Source organism: Lissotriton helveticus, chromosome 7, assembly GCF_964261635.1.
Source record: "Lissotriton helveticus chromosome 7, aLisHel1.1, whole genome shotgun sequence".
Lineage (NCBI taxonomy): Eukaryota > Metazoa > Chordata > Amphibia > Caudata > Salamandridae > Lissotriton > Lissotriton helveticus.
Window position 1 is genome coordinate 1734531884 of NC_136068.1, and position 23244 is coordinate 1734555127.

Here is a 23244-nt window from a genome sequence, read left to right on the forward strand (position 1 = left end):
CACCACAGAGGAAGATTAGAAGACCTGTGCTGACTTTCCCTTTGCTGCACCTGAGGGCTGCAGCCCAGCACCATGGACTAGAGGAACAAATCACCAAGTTGTGAATGTGGAACCGTCCCCGATCAGAGCAGTGCTTAATTTGAGCCAGTGGTTTCCGGTGCTCAGCACCGGTCGCTTATGACAGTCTGCCACATAGAGGAGCTGTCTGGCTAATTTAGGTATGAGCACAACAGCAGCTGTTTATTAGTTCAATTTACATTTACAATGATTAATATTTACCTCCGTAGCCATTCTTATAGATTTAGGGGCCTGGAATAGTATGAATTGTTACACTTGTTAGAGTGTGATGAATAGTAGTTGTGTTGGCACTGTCATTGCAGCTGGCAATGTGTGGTGCAACCTGCAGTGGCCTCCGGTCGAGAGCCATGGTACAAATTAAGCACTGGATCAGAGTGCTTTCACATAACCTGAACTGCTGCGGACTTCAATGGCCCAACATAAAGGGTAGCAGTTGAACCACCCGAATGAGCCCTTGTGACTGAGAGCACAATCAGCCTTGTAGTGTAGTTCCTATATCCCTAATAGGCTCTGTGCATTGGAATAATATACACTATAGATTTGACATAGGACTGAGGTCAGTATGTCCCTACCGAGTACATTAAACTTACTTGTGTGTGCCAGCTAACTCAGAGGTCACTAGAAACTTTCTCGAATGAACAAGAAGGGATTAGTCTCTGACAACCGCATAAACATGACAACTTTGTTTCCCTTAGAGTCGGAACAATATCTTCAAAGTCGTGGAAACAATAGATAACTATTTCACTCAGTCAATCGTGCATGCTTCGTTTCTACAGAGTTGCATAGAAATAGAGAGAGACGGGCGTTTCAATAAAAAGGGTTTATGGAACAGTCTTCTTTCTCATGCAAGAGATATGAACTGCTACAATCGTAAGACACAATGCGAAGTATAATGCGCACAGCGTAAACAGTAATATAAAATAATACTGTAATAGCATGGTCTTATTTCTATGACATATATAAAAATACATACTTAAATAACACAGGCTAAGATACTCAACTGGTGCTTCTAAAATATGCCTATCCCAGTGTATCTATCCTAGGTCTAGGACAAGGGAAGAAGTAGGTGCTGGTTTAGCATAGGCTTAGTTTTGCCAAGAATTGCCAAAGGTTTCTTGAGGTTCTAATCAGCTCCATACCTTAGAATGAAGGAGGTTGGTATCTCTTTCCCGGGACTCTATTTCCCAACACCCCGTAAGGGGAGTCAGAAACACTGGAGCTGGATTCTCGGCAAGCGGATGACAGCTTCTGGTCTGTGCGTCAGCTGGGGAGTTGGCTTTCTTCAGTACTTGCTGTGGCGAGCTGTGTTGTGCAAGTAGGTAGTCGTACTGCACCGAACCACACCGTGCTTTGCCATAGCAAGTGAAGGTATATTTATACCTTGAAGGTGTTTAGGAATGCCAGTATTGACGTGAGTTGGGCATATGAACGTCATGAATGAACCTCTAAGGAATAGATATTCATGCATAATAATGAGTTTCTTGGAGAAATCAATATTCATAATGGCTTAATAGTCTGGTTTTCCAAGAAATCGTTGTGACGTAAATGAACGGAGGAAAGCAGCCATGCCTGTATTAGGGTAGCATGGGCTATGCCTAAATAAGACTGGATTTCTATGCTTATACAAGGGCAATGTAGATTGTACCTATATAAGGGCATGAATTGGAAAATTCATATGGAATCTAAATCGATACATAACAGCCTTATCATTCGATTGAAGACTGCACCACTGCGCTTGAAGATCCTCAGCATGCTCCACCTCAGGTAATGCTAACACCTGCACAGAACATTGACTGAGAAACTCGACTAACAGACTTTGGTGGAACTTTGCTGATATTATTGTGACCCATTTAAGAAAACAGTCTAGTCAAAGCATAGAGACTGATCTAGGAATCTCAAAACTCATTAAAGCTGCTTCATTTCACCATAGTGAGTCTGCATCTGTGCTTGAATCGAATTCTTCTGTTTGTGTGATAACCTCTGTAACATTCATAGAATACCTTCGCTGCAGTGCTACACACTCCTCGTGTATGGAATGGAGTTGTGGTGTGTGATTAAAGTACTTCTCCTTTTATCAAAAGAAAAGCATTTGGCTGGACATTCCCCTATTGCGTCTATTGTTCGACTCTTCAAGTTCTGAGTCTCCACCCCTACACTATCTCCCGAAGGCTCCTTACACTGCTCAACCTTGCTACCCTAAGAGTCAAGTGTTCTAAGAGTGTTGTTGGCCCAATTTTCAGCTCTTTTGTAGGACAAACCGCAGGATAACAGAAGCAAAAAACCAAACCACCCAGTTATAGCCTAGTAGCCCCTTTCTGCCTGGAAGCACCATATCAGGTCTGACAATTGCTGGAAAGCAGTGTAGAATTTGTACATTACAGTTCCAATCGTCTGCATGAGAACAATACATTTATCTTGAGCACATCAATACTTGTACGTAATAGCTGTGAATACAAGGAGTGTGAGAGTAGACCTTGGCAGTGTAAGTTGAGGAGTTTGTGTTTGGAGAGAGGCTGGAGAGCTCTCAAAAACATGGATAGGGCTTGTGAGTTACCTTAAAGACTAGGTAGAGAAAGTGGGTGGTAGGGAATTTTCGACTCTAGGCAGAATATCAAATTAGGAACCCCGGGAGGGAGTACTATTGTGTCAGTTGCCTCAATCATTAGCACAGGTTTTTGCTTTCTGTGATTAACCCCAAGAAACTTTCCTGCATTGATTTTTAGGCTACTAGAATTATCTACTCCTTGGGTAAGTTATGCTAAGCAGAGATCCTAAAGTTGGAGTTGGCCCTACAGAAAGCTAAAGCTGAAGAGGGTGAGAAGCCAAAAGAGAACAACAATGAAAGGGAAACGAAATTTTATTTATTTATTTATTTGCTTATATAGCGCAGGACTCGACCCCCGAAGGGGTATCTCCACGCTTGGTGCCCTTCTTGAGCAGTACCTTTCAAATAAAGCAGAGAAGAATACAGACAAGCATTAACAATTCAATTGGTCTCGCCTTTTGGACCTTATATGTATTTAGCTATGCAGAACAACAGCCTGGGTGCTGAAACATCTACTGTTCTTTAACATGGAGCGAAAGTAAGCACCAAACTGCGAGACACGCCAGATATGGGAACACATGGAGAGAAATATTGCCTTTCAGCTGGAAATGGTATAGTCCAAAGCTCTGTTTTTAATATAAAATCAGGGTCTTCAGTGGTCAAATCACTGAAAATCCAAGATTTGAAAAAAATATTATTGTCTACGAGTGCTCGTGGAAGCCAATTTCTATGTCCTGGAATCTAGAGAATGCTAAAGTGATTCTGGTATTTTACTGACAGCTTGCTGGCCCTTTCTATCAATAAAGTTAAATAGAGGCAGTTGACAGAAAAATTAAAAAAAGAAAATCCCTCAGCAGAAAGCAATGATAGTATTTTACTGACCTCTACTGGTCGTTTTCTATCAAGACAGTTAAATAGAGGCAGTTGAACAGAAAAAAAGTTCCTAAGTGGAAGCAGACAAGTCCTAGGGCTGATCTCCAGAGCCCACAAAGTACATACAAATTTAAGTATATACTAAAATATATACAATAGGTCTCGAATGCTTTACCTAAAAATAGTTGAAGTGTTTGCTGGCAAGTGCTTAGCTAAAGAAAAGGGTTACATCTTCATGGTACTAAGCGAAGGCTGGAGAGGAGCTCTCAATTGACTGGTTCCTAAGTGGAGCACAAGGGCAAGAGCAATTTACAAGGGTCCAAGATTGGAAACATGCAGGAAAGGAACTGGGTTAGTAGTCAGAAGGAAAAGGATATGAGAGGGAAGGAAGTTTCATCCATAACCAGGTTGGTAGTTTTGTATAGGTGCCACGTGGAGGGGCATTACAAGAAAGATTGCACAGTGAAGATCTTGTACCAACTGCACTGACAATAGGCAAGTGATATGTTATCTATGGGTGAGGGGATATCATTGGGGCGTGTGGTGCTTAACCTAATCACTATGGAAGTTTATGAAAAGGAAACGAATGACTGGAAGCACTTCCATCCAGATACCATTGCAATTCATCCATGGTCAGTGTAAGTGGAAGAGAGAAACAGTGTTCTGCCTATCTTTTAGGCAATGACGTGCTTGTTGCTAGTTTAGTGCCATGGCTAGAAGCCTACTAAGCCTAGACTACGTCAGCTGTGTAAGCAAAGACCAGAAAAGGGGCAGAAAGTGGATCAAGGAAGCCTCTGACATGACACAGGCTATGACATCCATCATCCTACTCCAGAAGAAGGTGAGAGACCCTTAGCAGACCAGACAATCGGAGTCTGCGTCATTATCAGAGATGCTGGCTGTGTTAGCTGTTGAAGGGCATACATTGGAGGAATTGTGCCAGGCAAATGTTAGTGCCATATATGCGCAAAGAAAAACCTTCAAGCTAGCCAAGAGCTAATGAAGCAATCATATGACCAAAAATTGGAATGCTAATAAGGGAACTTTCTGGACAACTATGAGACCCAGTTTTATTCTTATCAACCCTGATGCCCAAGAAGTATATGTAATGAGTGTGTGCCGAAGGCAATCTTGAGTCGACGTGCGCACGCATGGATGGTCTTACAAGCTTATATGAGGCCTGAACCAGCAGTATACCTGGGCCTCACTTTCCCGCCTCACCTGAAAACTAAGTATTTGGAGTTGCGTGGGGAAACTGCCGTCGAATGCTGATCAACCGATTTGGAGGACCCCTGGCCCAAAACATTGTAATCTATATGGAGCATCAGTACAGGGCTTTATACATTTGATATGTATATGTCCGGTGTTAGGGTGCTACAGCCAGGATTTGCTCAGGAGAAAGTTTAAAGAAATAGATATCCGCACCTGTAGATCTGCAAAATTAAAAATTCTGGACTCAAAGGACCCACTATTAATCTGTCAAATAATTAAATCTATAACCTATTTTGAGAATTTAACGAAAGAACAACAAAGGCTAAAACTATACTTTAACAATTCTTACGGTTTATTCCTCATATAAAAGAAAACAAAAAAAACCTATTCTGTAAATTGAAATCAAATTTTAAATATTTCCATTTTAATTGTTTATATTTATTTTATAACAGCACGTGAAGGTAATATATTTTATGGTTTGGAATATTGCAATGGTTTTAATTAACTGCACAATAAAGAATTTCTGTCTGTGTGCTGAAGGCACCTGAATAGGGTCATCCGTTCTTTGTACTCACTGACATCTCAGACAGAGGCAGTCCTGGCTCAACTCTGTGACAAGGGCAGTGAGCGCCTGGTGGCATTTATTAGTTACAGACTGATGTCAAGGGAACAGCACTGGTCTGCAAATGAGGAGTGCTATGGGATAGTGTCGTCCGTGGAAAGGTTCTGACCCTACTTGTTTGGTACTAAGGTCCTGGTCCAAATGGATCATAAGCCACTCAAATGGTTGATGGAAATGAAGAGTCAGACTTCTAAGTTTCAGAGATGGTGTATCTCATTGCAAGGCTTTAACTTACTGTGGTACCCAAAGGTGGACTGTTCAAAGTGGGAATGGCATGTCTACAGCCCCACTTGTGTAAAGTTCCATGTACGTCATACCCACTCCCTGCACCGACATCTCTGCATGTATGGCGAGTGCATGTGTTTATGCAGAATGACTGCAAAAATAGATAGGGGTTCTGCCCAAATCACCCTCCCATGCCTGGGCAAGGTACATCCAAGGATGAAAAAGTAGAGAAAAAGGTACTGAGGGATCAATCAAGTGTTTATTTTCAAACAAGAAATAATCAATTATCCTGTTAGTATACTTATTTAAGTTCAATCACATTCAAAATTCAAATAGGCATGTATACGAGTCATCAAAAAGAGTGTCGCATAGAAACAAACACATATGAAAACATATATATATATACAAGAACACTACAGTCTATACAATATATACAAATCACATATACAAACTGTACATTACAATTACTGTAATCTATCTATATATACACGTACCCTAAGAAAATATACCAAACTTCACGTAGTATTCACTACTAACTCCGAGTGATATACATCCCAAAGGAAGGAATTCCCAATAAAGTGCGCCAGAGCTATCACTTCTCTGTACAGTTATTGTATAGGGCGCAAAAGAAAATAAGTTGCAATAAGATACAAGTTTATGGGGACTCCTTAAGAACAAGGTGTCGACGCAGTCGCGGTCGCGTTTCAGCCAGATGTCTTTAAGGCTTCATCAGGACATGGGTACTTTCGCACACGGAAATTCTGGCAAAAATGTAGGGGGACAACCCATCCCACAGGGGACTGGGAGGAAATAAATTCCACTTCAAACTCTCCGTATCTCAAAAATGAGGGACTGAAAACGCCCAAAGATCACGTCCAATCGTAGGGTCTACAACAGTGTTCCAGAGGGGTAGGTTAAATTATGTCTCCTACCTCTATCAAGGTCAGGCAGCGCCAAACGTGGTCTCGGGGCAATTAAAGCGGCCACTGCACGGGTCCGTCCAGTATGCAGAATGACTGCAAGACTTCATGTTGTTTGTGGGTATGTGAATGCTGAAACCAATGGGATCCCTTTTGGGTTGACCCTGGTTTGATGTGGGACAAGATGAAGGTTATGATAGAACTATCCAGAAAGGCAAAGTGTATTGTGCATCCCTGACCTGAGGGTGTTGTCACAAACGTTGTAGTATAGATGGATGGAGACAGGGCTGCCTTTAGGATTTCTATGAGGACCTTTTTTGCAGTAAGTTGATGCTTTGTCCTTCCTGAGCACTGGCTTTTGGTTGAAGGAAGAGTAAATCGGCGAGGCTGGAGAATCTGTAGATTCAGCTGTTAGAGAGTGGACCTGATCCTTTTATCTTCTCCTTGCTGGATGAGCTACTGTGATTTAGGGGTTGCATCGCTGATAGTCTTTTAGAGGGGAGGGATAGTAGCTCAAGTCTTGACATCATATTGGAGAGATGTGGGTCTGATTGAGTCATGGGAGCTTCATACCTGCTGAGAGGAGAGAGGGAGTGACTTGTCCATCCAGAGGTGAGGAGAAGCCCAGCTGTGTCTAGATGGAGGAGCTGCCCAGGAGACGCATAATGCTTTAGGAATGTGCCTGGCATTGACCCAGGTGTCCCTGAGGCTCTCCTACATGCCCAAGACAAGCCAAAATAAACGTCTTACTCACCAGAGGTCGCCTTCTCAAGCGGCCACCACAAAGGAATCAATCAATCAATCAATCGAGAAATTGTAAGCGCGCTACTCATCCATGCGGGTCTCAAGGCACTTTGGGAAGGGTTTGACAGTGCTGTTCAGTCAAAGAGCCAGGTCTTGAGTGTCTTCCTGAAGGTGTTCAGGGAGGGGGCATGTCTGATGTCTGCTGGGAGCTCATTCCAGGTCTTGGCCGTGATGTAGGAGAAGGCTCTTTTGCCTGCTTTGGCTCTGTGGATGCACGGGGTTTTGGCGAGTACGAGGTTGGGTGATCAGAGGTTTCTTTTGGGTACCTGGAGGGTGACTGTGTCATTAAGGTATTTGGGTTCTGTGTTGTGTAGGCATTTGTAGGCGAGGGTCAGGATTTCGAAAGTGACTCTCTTCTCCACAGGGAGCCAGTGGAGCTTCTGTAGGAGTTGGCTGATGTACGGGTATCAAGGGGTGGCGAGGATGAGTCTGGCGGCGGTGTTCTGTATCGTCTGGAGTTTGCAGAGTAGGGACTTGTTTATGCCGGAATAGAGTGTGTTTCCATAGTCCAGCCTGCTGGTGATGAGTGCGTGGGTGACTGTCTTCCTTGACTTGGGGGGATCCATTTGAATGTCTTACGGGGGATGCGGAGGGTTGTGAAGGAGCTGGAGGCGACGGCGTTGACCTGTTGGTTCATGGAGAGGGGTGAGTGGAGTATGACGCAGAGGTTTCTAGCATGGGGGTCGGTGGGCTGCCGAGGGCGGTGAGCCACCAGGTGTTGTCCCATGATGAAGGGTTGGTTCCGTGGATGAGGACTTCTGTCTTCTCAGCGTTGAGCTTTAGGCAGCTGTTGGTCATTCAGACTGTGCAGTCCAGCATTCCTTTCTAGAAGTTGAGTCTGGAAGACCAGAGGTCCTTTGTTTACTCTGCCTTTACTGTAGGCCAACGATTTCAACCCTGAACCATAGACAAGAAGGAAAACATCTTTCCCTTGAGCCCATATCCCTCTCCCCTCTAAATCCGTCTCTCATTTTTTTCACTTTGTCTTTATTTGCATCCCTTTCTTTCCGTATTTTCTAAGTTTTTATATTTGGCATGACTCCTCCAAGTGCCAAATTTATTGTAGCTCTCATTTCAATGTTGTACGTTTCTCTATAGGTTTATCTTAATCTCTATTGTTGTTTAACACTTAATGTGCCCTGATACCTGGCTCGTAGATTTGTGCTGTGTAAAAAAGGAAACAAATATACTGACTGTCCCCCTGTACCTAAAGAATTGCTTTGCCTGGTACTTAAAATAGGAGAAGTGCAGGTAATTCGTTATTGGCAGGACTCCTGCCAATGCCTAAATATAAAAGTGTTTCTGAAATAGGCATGTCACTAAATGTAATATCAGAAAAAATACTGAATGTTGTTAAATTTCAATTCAGATTTAAACAAATGTGCCAAAGTTTTGCATGAAAGTGAAAACGCATCTATTTTACTGACACCTTCATAATAACTCAACTTGCGCTTGTTTACTACTTTATGGAACTAGAACGATGTGAATACATTTAGCTACATTGCGCCTATACCTGTCAAAGATTTCTCAGCCGGGTATAAAACTATTGCCTGGATGCTATTTCACTCAGTTACCAATTTGGCACGTCCTTGTAGTTCTTCACCTGCTTTGACAACTGACTTTATAAAGACCCAAAAGTTTCCTGCACAATTGTAGGGTGTCCCTGGCCTGGCAAGTATTCACCACCAGCATCAGAATGTTATAGAAAACAAGGAAGTTAGTAAGGAAGAAGTAAGTGTCCTTATATGTCTCCTAAACACAATGAGATGGAAGTTATTAATCTAAAACTAGCACAGAGACATGAGTAGCAACTAGATACTTGTGTGTCCTGCTTCTAGGCCGTGTGTGCAACCAGGTCATGCCAGCAGCCAGGTGGTGGATCAGATGCATTTCTGGTACTCCAGGGCATTTTATTAGACTTTCTGCATTATGATGAAGCTTTAAGGTGATTTTTCAATATACATATATATATCAGCCAATACATTGCTGGACTGCAGAATTAAAGTGAGGGCATATAATCAGGTCATGCCCTTTCTTTTTACTCCATGAAGGTTATTATAACTACTCCTTGTAGATGTCATTTAAAGCACTTGGTGGTGATTTGTGAGGCGAGGGAGCTAGGAGTGTCAGGGCCAGGACACACGGGCTTGAACTGAACCTCTATTTTCTTTGAGGCCACAGACCAGCTATCATAGTTTTTACAAAAGGCCAAAGAACTGATGGTTTACAGTGGGCTTTAGTAAAGCCTAGAGCATTAATATTGTTGGATATGAGCACAAAACATAGGTTCCAAGTTTGTGAATAGCTTAAATGGGGCATTATTATTCTTGAACACCTACTTCATATTTATTCTCATTAATATTATTTGTAATAGTACTACTAGTAGTAGCAGTATTATATATAACTTCCAAAGGAAGCATAAATTGTGAATAACCAGATTTAAATTATTCAGTCCAGTGACATCGAAACAGTGGATAGCTATAGGAGTTGAAGAGGATGCCCCCAAAGGGGGCTTCAAAGGCCAGTGCCATAACTGGCGCGGAGCCCTGGAAGAAACCAGTTCAGGGTGCCCTCAAGTGCCCAGAAGCAGTACTGCGTTAGCCCAGCACCCCACAGGCGCCAGAGAGGCACCTGGCCCCCCCGGCCAAAGTGGGGGGGTCCAGCGAGGTGCAAACTCCTCGATGGGTGGATATCGCCGTTAGAGGCAGGAAAGTGGGGGGGGAAGGATATTAGTCGCTGCTCACCCTATGTAGCTCCTATCATCGTGCAGCAGGGGAGCTGCGCACCGAAGATTCTTAGCCGGCTCGTTGGTCTAGGGGTATGATTCTTTCTTTGGGTGTGAGAGGTCACGGGTTCAAATCCCGGACGGACTGTATGGGCGGTACGGGGTGCATCTATCTGAATACGGGATGCGTGTTTTCTGGGATAGTAGAGGAGGTTGATGGGAGCTACAGGAAGACGTTAGCCTCCCTGACGGTGTGGCGGAGAAGTAATGGTACAATGGTTGGTTATGGAGACACCGACAGGGCGGTGTGTAGGAGTAGGGCCACTCACTTTGAGATGCCTGACGGCCGGGTGAGTTGGACTAGCAAAAAGGGGGTAGCAAACAGAGACGGCACTGGCAGCCCAGACCCCGCGGGACAGCAGAGCACAACTGAGACTAACAAGGTAGCAAGTTGGGGCCTGACTCCGGGAGAGAAGCTACCCCCCACACACAAAGATTGTGGAAACCATCCGAACAATGGTATGACCCAGAAGAGACAAGTAAGGAGATAAGACTACAAAAGAACTAACCAATGAACTGTCAGTGCCATTTACGAACTGGTGATGTACATACAATGTATGGCAAACAATATGTAAAACATGCAAAGTATATGATTATCTGGGTTTAGGTTTACACCTATAATAACTGATAAAAACACACTGAAAGGAAAATAGCCATCACCGGTGTAAACATATAAACACTGAAAAAGCACCTTTGCAACCACAAAATAAGTGCCACTCAAAGAAAGGAAAAGATGAGTGAAAGACATTTTTATTTCTTCCTGAAGGGGCAAATACAATGTAACTTTGTTATGCATGATAGCATCAAGAAAGACTGGGCTAACATTATTCTGCTTGAGTTTTGTTGTTTAGGGATGTCACTAAATCATTATCTCTTCTTCCTTCTACTTTTTTCAGTTTTGTGGACTTTGATCTAAAGATGCAGTGTATAGAAGCATGTTTTCAGTCTTATTTTGTTGTTTTATAAACTGTAGAGAATCTGTAAATATCAAAATCATATTTGATATTTTGGCTACATTTGATTTCACTGATAGGTAAAATAGCTGATTTCATAAGAACCTTTCATAATATGTACCATCACATTTACACACACAGACAGAGAATGGGTGAAATCCTTTAATACATCTGCCCCTTTTTCAAGTGAGTCAGTATTGATTGTAAGTGACCTGCTAAACACCCCAAGCTTTAAACATTCAATGCAAGATGAAGTGACAGGTATATGTGAAAAGAATGTTGTCACCAAGCATCTGAGATAGTGGTGTAAACATGACACCAGACGTTTGGTAAACATGGAACGCAGTGTCACTTGGAATGCTGCTGAAAAAAAGTTCCTATCAAGTTCGATAAACATTGGTGTGATATTGTTTGTATTTGTAGTGATTCAGCTACTTATGTGAAAATGTTGTATGATGGTCTGTCAAAATCGATACCTGAGCTGCAGTGCTTCCCTGTAAGAGATCTTTCTCACTTGCGGGATGGTATGTTGAAAGCATCTTTACAAACTTCAGCGTTAGTGAAGAATGCTATTGACTTTGTAGTCCATTCTAGTGCAGTAAAAAATTATTTGGACCTCATATCCCCTTTGCACATGCTATGTAGACAGATATACTTTCAGTGCAGAAAGCAGCAATAATTAAAATTCTATAAACAGAGGAAAGTCACCTTTTCTGTTGTTTTTAATCCCGCGAAAATGGGTAACCACTGATAATCACTATTTTTTTAAGGTATTGAAAAAACTGAAAACCCCCCACCAGAATTTATCAAAAATAGAAACGGAAAACAGGAAAGCCTCTATATGATTTATGACTCAAACTATGACAGTTCACATTTGTGCATGTACACTGGAATGGGCACAGTGGGGGGGTTATTGCAGAGGCCGCCTCCAAAGGGAGCCTCAAGGGCCGGCGCCATAACTGACACCGAGCACTGGAAGATACCAGTTCTGGGTGCCTTAAAGCACCCAGAAGTGGTATTGCAGTAGCCCAGCACCCCCACGCCCGCCAGAAAGGTGCCAGGTCCGCCGGCCAATTGGGGTGGGGGGTCAGGCGAGGTACAAACCCCCCCAATGGGGTGACACCGCCCGTAGAGTTAGGAAAGTGGGTGGGGATATAAGTCGCCGTTCACCCTATGTAGCTCCTATCATCGTGGAGCAGGGGAGCGGTGCACCGAAGAATATTGTCCCACCCACCCTCACCTAAGGAACAGCAGTATCGCAGTGCTGGACAACAAGCAAGCGGTAGCGGAGAAGTAATAGTTCAATGGTTGGTTATGGAGACACACGGACAGGGCGGTGTGGAGGAGTAGGGCCACTCACTTTGGGATGCCTCACGGCAGGGTGAGTTGGCCTAGCAAAAAGGGGGTAGCAAACAGAGACAGCACTCACAGCCCAGACCCCACCGGACGGCAGGGCACAAATGAGACTAACAAGGTAGCAAATTGGGGCCTGACTCCATGGGAGAAGCTACCCCTCACACGCAAAGAGCGTGGAAAACAACTGAACAATGGTATAACCTAGAAGGGACAAGAAAGGAGATAAGACTACAAAAGAACTAACCAATGAACTGTCTGTGCCATTTACGAACTGGTGATGTACATACAATGTACGGCAAACAATATGTATGACATGCAAAGTATATGATTTATGGCTCAAAGTATGACAGTTCACAAATGATAATTTATGACCAGGGGTCATACAATTTATGATCAAAGTGTATGCATGTAATCCTAATAAAAATGCGGCCAACAATGACCACTAAAACCACAACGCATGTTGGCTGTTTATAAGGGAATACAAGGTTGGGTTTGTGCATTACACTGGAATGGGCACACTGTGGGGATTATTACCCACTGCTGGGAAATCACAGGGAAAGCATTGACTTACCACTTGCTACATCAACTTGCCCGGGGCTCCAGAGACCCAAGCACTTCAGAAGAATGGCAGTTAGCGTAGCCCCGCGCAGGTAGCAGAAGTCAACCCACACTGATAAGCGTAGACCCATACAGGGATCGAACTTCAACCCACACTGACAAGTGTAGACCCTTGCAGGGGGCAGAAGTCAACTCACACTGACAAGCAGCTCTCACAGCGCTATTGTCAGTGCCATCCTGCAGCCTTTTGCGGTACAAAAGGGGGTGGTGATGGACGGAGCATCTGAATCAATCAAACACTCACACCCAGTCAAAAGATCTGGGTTTAATCCATCACCGTTCTTTAGCCCACTCTGCCACCCCAGTTCAGACATGGCTATATGAAAATCAGTCTGACCCTGTGCCTCATGGGAACAGTCCAGCCCGAACTGCCAAACCATGCCTTCCCTGGACCGGAAACAAGCTTCTGAGGACCGGTTTCGGGCATTCCAGCCGTCTTCAACCCGGTTTGCTTGAATCCAGTGGCTAGGGGCCATATGTATCATAGTTCCGTTTTGCGAATTCTAAATAGCGATTTTTAAGGAATCGCTATTTAGAATTCGCAAAACGGTATGTTTGTAAAAAATCACTTTTTTCTCGCGATTCCTTAATATTCCTAATTTGCGATTAGCAAATTGCTAATCGCAAATTACCCATTCATTTCTATGGGCCAGGAGGCCCATAGGAATGAAGGGGAAATTTGCGATTAGCAATTTGCTAATCGCAAATTAGGAATATTTTCAAGGGTGCACGGGTGTCTCAAGAACACCCTGCTGCACCCCTGAAAATGACATGTGGGGGCATATGGCACACATACATGCCCTAAGGGCATGTATGAGCGTCATATGGCACCTTTTTTTTATTTTTTTTAAATAGCTTCTTTTTTAAAGAATTCGCAACTTAGTTGGTAATTTGCGAATCCTTATGGCCATTTTTGAAATATTTTTTCTTTGATACATTGCATTTAAGAAATCGCTAAATTTGCGATTCCTTAAGTGCAATCGCAAAATAAGGAATAGCAAATTTTGCGATTCCTTATTTTGCAGCAAAAATGTTACATACATACCATTTAGCAAATTAGCATTCGCAAAGGCAGAAATTCGGCGAATTTTGGCCTTTGAGAATGCTAATTAGCTTGATACATATGGCCCAAAGTGAGCAAGGGACTCACGTCTGAGCATACCCTGCCACACTTATGGCGGCCAAAAGCGGTATAAAAGGGGGTGGTGACGGACGGAGCATCTGAATCAATCAAACACTCACACCCAGTCAAAAGATCTGGGTTTAATCCATCACCGTTCTTTAGCCCACTCTGCCACCCCAGTTCAGACATGGCCATATGCAAATCAGTCTGACCCTGTGCCTCATGGGAACAGTCCAGCCCGAACTGCCAAGCCATGTCTTCCCTGGACCAGAAACAAGCTTCCGAGGAGCGGTTTCTGGCATTCCAACCGTCTTCAGTCCGGCTTGCTTGAATCCAGTGGCAAAGTGAGCAAGGGACTCACGTCTGAGCATACCCTGCCACATTTATGGCGGCCAAAAGTGGTACAAAAGGGGGTGGTGATGGACGGAGCATCTGTATCAATCAAACACTCACACCCAGTCAAAAGATCTGGGTTTAATCCATCACCGTTCTTTAGCCCACTTTGCCACCCCAGTTCAGACATGGCTATATGCAAATCAGTCTGACCCTGTGCCTCATGGGAACAGTCCAGCCCGAACTGCCAAGCCATGTCTTCCCCGGACCGGAAACAAGCTTCCGAGGACCAGTTTCTGGCATTCCAGCTGTCTTCTGCCCGGCTTGCTTGAATCCAGTGGCAAAGTGAGCAAGGGACTCACGTCTGAGCATACCCTGCCACACTTATGGTGGCCAAAAGCGGTACAAAAGGGGGTGGTGATGGACGGAGCATCTGAATCAATCAAACACTCATACCCAGTCAAAAGATCTGGGTTTAATCCATCACCGTTCTTTAGCCCACTCTGCCACCCCAGTTCAGACATGGCTATATGCAAATCAGTCTGACCCTGTGCCTCATGGGAACAGTCCAGCCCGAACTGCCAAGCCATGTCTTCCCTGGACCGGAAACAAGCTTCCGAGGACCGGTTTCTGGCATTCCAGCCGTCTTCAGCCCGGCTTGCTTGAATCCAGTGGCAAAGTGATCAAGGGACTCACGTCTGAGCATACCCTGCCACACTTATGGCGGCCAAAAGCGGTACAAAAGGGGGTGGTGATGGATCCTGCAGCCTTTTGGCAGGGAACGGATGGGATGGCAGAGAGGGTGGTAATGGTAAGTGGCAGGAAATCAGGTACCTGTATATCAGTTTGCGGGAGGGGAATTATGCAGAGTGTGGTTGGGGCATGTGTCAAGAGACCAGGTATTTGTTTTAATGTTTGGATGTGGGCAAGGATAGTTATTTTCACAGGGAGTTATGGTTGAGTGGCAGGAGGCCAGGTATTCATTTTTCAGTTGGGAGTTGTGGGAAGTAGGTCGAGCCTGGTGGCAGTAGGTGACAAAATATCAGTTGTTTACATGTTAGTAGCAGTCCCCCTTTATTCCTCTGCCCATGAGTTTATTTTGGGAGCAGAGGCATATGAATTTGGGGGCACAGATAATAGAAACTTACAGATGTGTAACTGAATAACTGGGATGGTTTTCACCATGGGGTTTTGAGGGACATCACAGACAACTCGAGTCTTGCTCTTGTTGTCTGTCTGATGTGAATCAGAACCACTTACTGAAAGACATCAATGTGATTCACTGTTACTCATTTATAATGCTATATATTCTTCCTTTTCTTCTTCTTCTCCTCACCATTAATCAGCACACTATTACTTTACATATTATGGGGTACTATTCCCGTACCCTTTTTCATTCACTGAACATAGAAAACTGGCCTTAGAAGTCCTTCTAAGTCTTTGGGTTTAGGTTTCTAACCCACAGTTTCTTCGCTTATGTCTGTGCCCTGATTATGATCTTCAAAGTAGCTACAATTTATGTACCCATCTGAGCTTCCATGACTCATATTCCCAGGTGTTTCTCCTTTTCCCTTTGTGATTACTTAGAACACTGATTGCTGTTGTTGTTGTGTTCTGTGTTACATTTATTGATTTTATTGAAATATATGTGGTAGTAGGCCAGTCTCCCACTTTTCTATAAAACTACAAATATTGTGTTGAGTAATTCATTTGCTTAAAATGCTTGAAGAATACTTTCATCAAATGAGTGCCTAATGAACCATTGTTTCTTATACATGATTGATATGGAAAACAGAGGAGGAAACCGGCATGGCATCACTCCCTATAACAGCAAAGAGAACGGATGATGGACGGAATGCTGAACAATGCAAGCATTCACCCCCAGTCCCCATAACAACATCACATATAACTATATGTATAGGTAATAATGTTGAAGGCATTAAGAAAGGCAAAGAAGAGATCTAAACGGTTGATGATTGCTCAGTGCATCAGCAGTGTTTGAAGTACTGTGCTGATGTACTGTAAACCTGACTTGACAGCAACTGATGAAGCATTGCAGAAAATATACATAGGTTTCAAAGACAATAACGAAGACCTCAGACCTGACACTCTTGGCACACTTTACAACCATGGATAAAAGTGGCATCTTGAAGTTTTTGCACCTGCTAAGATCCATGGTGGAGAAGAGCCCTTTGTGCATGTAGTGACTGCTAAAGGTGAGTGGAGAAATGGCAGTCTGCTGGTGATACAAGCTTAGGGACCCAGAAACATCTGCAGAGTGGGGAGTCCAAAATCTGAACGAGTTGGTCATTCCCTGAAGTAGTAGGAAACCATCAGCACTGTAATCTGTGCCATCTGCTATAGTAGGTGTAAAAGATGAAGGTCACAACCAATGGGTCACCTCACCTGCTTTGTTTACCTGTGAATTTGAATGGCATTACCGACACCCAAGAAAGATCATTTTGTAATCAGCTGAGATTGGACTACTTTGGACTTTTGTAGTTGGCAGAATTATACGCTAAACTGCAAAACTGCAAGAGAGCCGACAGTGATTAATTAGAATTGTACAGAGGCAGATGGGTTGTGATGGGATGTACTTCTAACGTCATGGTGCAGCATCATTTGTGTCTGTAGTGTTCACATATTGTGTTTATTGTGTGAGCATATTTATATCTCATTGGTGAAACATCGCTCACCTCTATTCCTCCAAGACTACCCGCAATATTACAAATGAAAGCATTTGGTATAATTTAGGAAAAAAGGCATGGCTGGCTACCTTTCTGTTCCAACACAGCACAGCGCAGAATTTTGCATGCAACAAGAAAGAATACAATGGTCCATCTCAGAAAATATTGTACAGGTCGCATTCTTGACACTATGCATCAAAACAATCGGCTAAATAGTATTTACTTTTCTAGTCCTGAGGAAGGTCCACCTTACAAAAACTCTCTGCAACTTTATAATGTGTTTTAACAACGTTTCATAATTCCCCTGTGTGTTCAATAGTCACCTCCAGGCCCCCATCCTGCTTCATTCACACCCTGAATGAAGAAAAGTCACATCTGACCCCCTCTTGCACTGCCCACAACTCTGCTGATCCATCTCCAGTACTCACACCGGTGTAATTAATGACTACTTCACAAGCATCCACAGCCCGCTTTGTAAGACTTACTCGTTATGGAGAAGATCTGATTCCCTTTTATGCGTGAATCCAGGTCTTTTAAATATGTCTCCGTCCAAACAATCCGTCTCCTTCTGCAGACCTCACTCTACACTGATCCCAAGAGATGTGGAAAAAGGAGAACCCTGATCGCTCTGAGCTTCATATTGTAGAGTTAATAGATAACAACTTCTGTTGTAAACTGAGATAACCTCAATTTCAGATCAATTTACTGCTCTGTCTTCATCGTTTGGAAGGAGAAAGAGGGAAAGCAGATTGAGTACAAAGGTTGACCATAAACACCATCTCAAGAATAGCAATGTTTTACAAGTTACTCGAATTCAGCTCCATTGGAGAATCTCTGCAGTGGCACAAAACACATCTGGAGAAGCGTATTTTTACGCTTTATGTTTTGCTAAAGTCTTCTTTTAGTAGTTTTCGTATGGATGCGTTATAATCATGAGCAGTCCACACTCACGTGTATTCTGTGTGACTAATTTAGGAGTAGAAGAGCCCATGTTTAAGATGTCAAGGTATTTCTCTGTTCTATAGTATTTTTCTTTTGTGTTAGAGATATAAATGACTACTTTGAATCTTACAGTGACGGATGTATGGCGTTACAACACACACTTTTACAACGCATACCTTTACAACGCAACATCCATTACAACGCATTCCATTACAACGCATGCCATTACAACGAAATTTTAAAAACTACATTTACACCGCATTCCATTACAACGCATAATACCTTTACAACGCATACCATTACAATGCATAACATTACATTGCATGCTTGGTAAGTATTGGATAGTGTAGGGGTAAAAATTACTATTCTAACTCCAGGGGGTGCAACAGTAGGGTAAGTGTTGGATGGTAATGTTATGCGTTGTAATGGTATTCGTTGTAATGACTGCGTTGTAATGACATGCGTTGTAGTGGTGTGCATTGTAGTGTCATGTGTTGTAATGGTTGCGTTGCAATTGCATGCGTTGTAATGGATGTTGCGTTGTAAAAGTTTCGTTGTAATGGTAGTGCGTTGTAAAAGTTGCGTTGTAAAGGTTGTTCCCCTACAGTGACACCTAAAGTATAAAGTGTTCTTTGAAAGTGTTTGTGAAGTAATCTAACATTGTCATTATAATACTAATTTATAAGAAATTAGTTATTCATGAAGTCGATCATTATGTTAACTTAGCCTAATGGTAGACCTGAATTCTGTTTAACTAGTTTCCCAACTAGCGTTTACCTTTGCTTTTGATTGTACTGTGAAATGTTGCATTTATTTGTGTTCCCATTGTAGGTGGACAAGACATTGTTAGTTTAGTGAAGGATTCATTGTTTAGTCGATAGCGAGGCCTGGGAAGGAATTAGATAACGAAGAAGAGATGGATTCTCATGGGAGATGGAGACCAGGGGCATGTGGGAAGTTTACTGTGTTGTGTGAAGCAGGAGGTGGAGAGAGGAGTCGATGAAGGCCTCTAGGATGATAGAAAGGTACCCAAATTATAGGAGGTGCCTGTATTGGATGGTTGCTTTTGTACTAATTAAGTTAGAGATAGCTGACACTTCTCTTGCAGATGCTTCGAGGTACAGACCTCTCTCGGTGATTGCGTCATTAGGCTGCATAACCTTAGTTTGAGTTTTCTCTTAGGACTCTGATGGCTGACAAATTTAAGCTTTCCTTTTGAATCACGCTCAGTTTAGGTTTCCCCTTTTACGTAGTGTAGGGACAGATAGTGAGCTGGAAATGTTTCTTCCTTTGGAAGATTGATACAACCTAACTTACAATTTTGTCTTGGAATACTCTATGTGACTATAACCAAAATTTCTTTTTTGTTGTATAGGGTGAATCGGTTCTGGAGATTTGGCTTCATCCTATCCTCTTTGTATTTTTATACTATCATGCTAAGGTTGATATATTTGAATCTTTTTCATAGTTTACAATAAACAGACTAACCAGAATCCAGCTGTGGACCTGAGTTTCTGCCAATTTTTGTCTTGGACTTCATTAGTTGAGGAGTTCCTTACCTCTCATGCTGCTTAAAAAGAACCACCGACAAAGAGTTGAGAAGACAGATTTGCGCTAGCACATCCCCTGGGGTCTCCAACTTTGGGGTAATCTAGAGAAATTGGCTTATTGAGGTTGTTGACCACTCGTGTAACACCGCGTTTTTAAAAAATATAGGAGACGCCCAACCTGAGCATTTTTCTGATAGTACCTGGCTGTTCTTTTGGAATACGAGTAAGAGTTAACATATAACGTTTAACAGTGTAGATTGACACTTTAATACGACTGTCTCTTGTGGGCTGCCACCCTGTTTTTCAGCTTCACATCGATCTTGTTGCCCAGTTAGGTTAAGTGATAACATAACATTCGGGTCACTTGGCACATATGGGTTATGTGTTTCTATCTTTCACCAGCACGCTTATGTGCGTCTTCTCACCAATATGCTTATGTGTCTTTTTGTAACACTAATTGGTTCATTTCGAATTTGACTCTTTTTTTACACCCTTTTACTAATATAGTTCTTCCTATCCAGAACATTACTTTCATTATGAGTACATTAAAGTGAACTTTTTCTTTCTTGTTTGCGGAGTGCAAATTCTCTATATACATATTGTGTAATCATGAACTAATTGTGTTGTAGATTCCAACGGAGGACCGTATTACCATTAGTTACCTCAAATAACGGACTTAACATATATCCCCTGACGAAGGGTTCAGATACGAACCCGATGGCATTGGGAATGTCCTTTTAACAAAGATGTACATATTGTATATGTTATGTAACAATTTGGAAATGTATTGATTTCTGTAGAAATATCCAGAAACATTTTGAAGTGATTAAGCTTCTTAGAATATTGTTTTGTTTATGCTTTTGAGTATTTTGCAATGATACAATATAATGAGATAAAATCTTATATTAACAATTTTTTGTCATTGATTAATTCATTTAGACTAATGTGATTAAATTTAATGAGACATCATTTGTCTAGAGCTGTGCACCACTTAGGCTGCGGTGATCACTCAGCCCTCTTTTGTTAATCTATCATGCGTAGAGAGGTGGGCCTCTACTCCAAATAAAGTGGATGCACGCATATTTTTGTATAAAGTGAGAACTTTTGGGTTAAAAGAACAAGTCTGATTCTAAGGAGTGCAGGAACACTCTTCACCACATATACAGCCTGATTCATCAAGCCGAATTGCGCTCGCAAAGGGCCAGATTCTGAGAATCTGGCCCTTTGCAAGCGCAATTTTTGCATTTGGGATTCATCATCCCAAATGCAAAAATCGGTAATTGCTAATTCGCTAAATTGCGAGGAATTACATTTAAGGAATCTCTATTTGAGATTCCTTAAATGCAATTCATCAACCATTTTTAAATTGCGAATTCGCAATTTCGGGCCGCTATTTACCGCGAGGTCAAACCTCGTGGTAAATAGCGAAAACTTAGAAAAATGCTTTTAAAAGCATTTTTCTAAGTTGCATGTTGCACACACACATGTCCTTCGGACATGTGTGTGCGCAACACCACTAAATTACATTTCAGGGGTGCTACAGGGTCTCCTTTGGACACCCCTACCGCCTGATTCATCAAGCTAAATTGCACTCGCAAAGGGCAAGATTCTCAGAATCTTGCCTTTTGCGAGTGCAATTTTTGCATTTGGGATTCATCATCGCAAATGCAAAAATCGCTATTTAAGAATTTGCACATTTGCGAAGAATTGAATTTAAGGAATCTCTATTTGAGATTCCTTAAATGTAATTCATGAAGCATTTTAAAATTGCGAAAAAGCAATTTTGGGCCGCTATTTACCGAGAGGTCAGACCTCTCGGTAAATAGCAAAAACTTAGAAAAATGCTTTTAAAAGCATTTTTCTAAGTTGCATGTTGCACACACACATGTCCTTTGGACATGTGTGTGCGCAACTCCTGTTTCAATTTGCATTTAAGGGGTGCTACAGGGTGTCCATTGGACACCCCTGGCACCCTTTAAATCGCTATCTTATTTGCGATTAGCTAATTGCTAATCGCAAATAAGGAATACTCCCCATTCATTCCTATGGGCCTTTTGGCCCATAGGAATGAATGGGGAGTTATTCCTTATTTGCGATTAGCAATTTGCTACTCGCAAATAAGGAATGTGTAGGAATCGCTATTTATTTAGCAATTCCTACATGAATACCGTTTTGCGAGTCCTTAATAGCGATTCGCTATGAATCGCTATTAGGGGCTCGCAAAACGGCCCCTTGATGAATAAGGCTGCAAGCACCCTTGAAATCGCTATCTTATTTGCGATTAGCAAATTGCTAATCGCAACTAAGGAATACTCCCCATTCATTCCTATGGGCCATTAGGCCCATAGGAATGAATGGGGAGTTATTCCTTATTTGCGATTAGCAATTTGCTAATCGCAAATAAGGAATGAGTAGGAATCGCAATTTATTTTGCTATTCCTACATGAATACCGTTTTGCGAGTTTGTAATAGCGATTCCTTATGAATCGCTATTAGAGACTCGCAAAACGGCCCTTTCATGAATCAGGCTGTTAGTCTCCAACTTAGTGGCATGAACTGTTTGGCTTAAGTGTAAGATACTAGTTCTGAAACTGCAGCCAAGGGCTGATTTTATCTGGGCTCCTCTAGTGATCACTACTACACATTGGGAAAGAAAAATGATATTCTATGATATTACAAACTGCAAATTAGGATCTGGAATGGACTATAGATATTAGTTATGTCACTTAGTAAGCCTTGCTCTGTTATGCCACTTATAAACGCTGTGTGTGACTGCATTCTCGGTACAGTGGCAGGGTCCTGGAGGAGCGAGTGGGCACAGTGTTGGATTGGCAGGGCGGGCAATCGGGCATTGCTCGAGGGGCCTAAGGAAAAGGCCCGCTGGAGAGCTCTTTTTTTCAGCTGTAGATAAACTTACATTGTCCGGGGCCGGCGTGCCGCTGGAGCTTAAAGGCTGCTTCAGCCTTAGAGAGAAGATCGGAGCTCATTATAAAAGTACAGAGAATGGCCGGCTCCTTGTCTCTGCAGAGTACAATGGGGCAAGTTCGCAGACACAGAATGTGGTGGGCCTCCCTGAGCAGGCGCAGCATGTGGTGGGTCTCCCTGAGCAGGCGCAGCATGTGGCGGGTCTCCCTGAGCAGGCGCAGCATGTGGTGGGTCTCCCTGAGCAGGCGCAGCATGTGGCGGGTCTCCCTGAGCCGGTATAGCATGTGGCGGGTCTCCCTGAGCGGGCGCAGCATGTGGCGGGTCTCCCTGAGCCGGTATAGCATGTGGCGGGTCTCCCTGAGCAGGCGCAGCATGTGGCGGGTCTCCCTGAGCAGGCGCAGCATGTGGTGGGTCTCCCTGAGCAGGCGCAGCATGTGGTGGGTCTCCCTGAGCAGGCGCAGCATGTGGCGGGTCTCCCTGAGCAGGCGCAGCATGTGGTGGGTCTCCCTGAGCAGGCGCAGCATGTGGCGGGTCTCCCTGAGCAGGCGCAGCATGTGGCGGGTCTCCCTGAGCAGGCGCAGCATGTGGCGGATCGCCCTGTGCAAGCGCAGCATGTGGCGGGTTTCCCTGAGCAGGCGCAGCATGTGGCGGGTCTCCCTGAGCAGGCACAGGACGTGGCGGATCGCCCTGTGC

At 43.2% G+C, this 23244-nt stretch overlaps 1 protein-coding gene across 1 annotated transcript in view; it reads right to left on the reverse strand.

Moving 5' to 3' along the window:
* LOC144770715 (claudin domain-containing protein 2-like) overlaps positions 1 to 17738 on the reverse strand; it is a 124843-nt gene extending 107105 nt beyond the window's left edge. The window contains exon 1 of the mRNA XM_078655446.1: positions 17620 to 17738. The gene's annotated coding sequence lies outside the window, so the exon portion shown is untranslated. The remainder of the gene's footprint in view (positions 1 to 17619) is intronic.
* Between the last annotated feature and the right edge of the window lie 5506 nt (positions 17739 to 23244).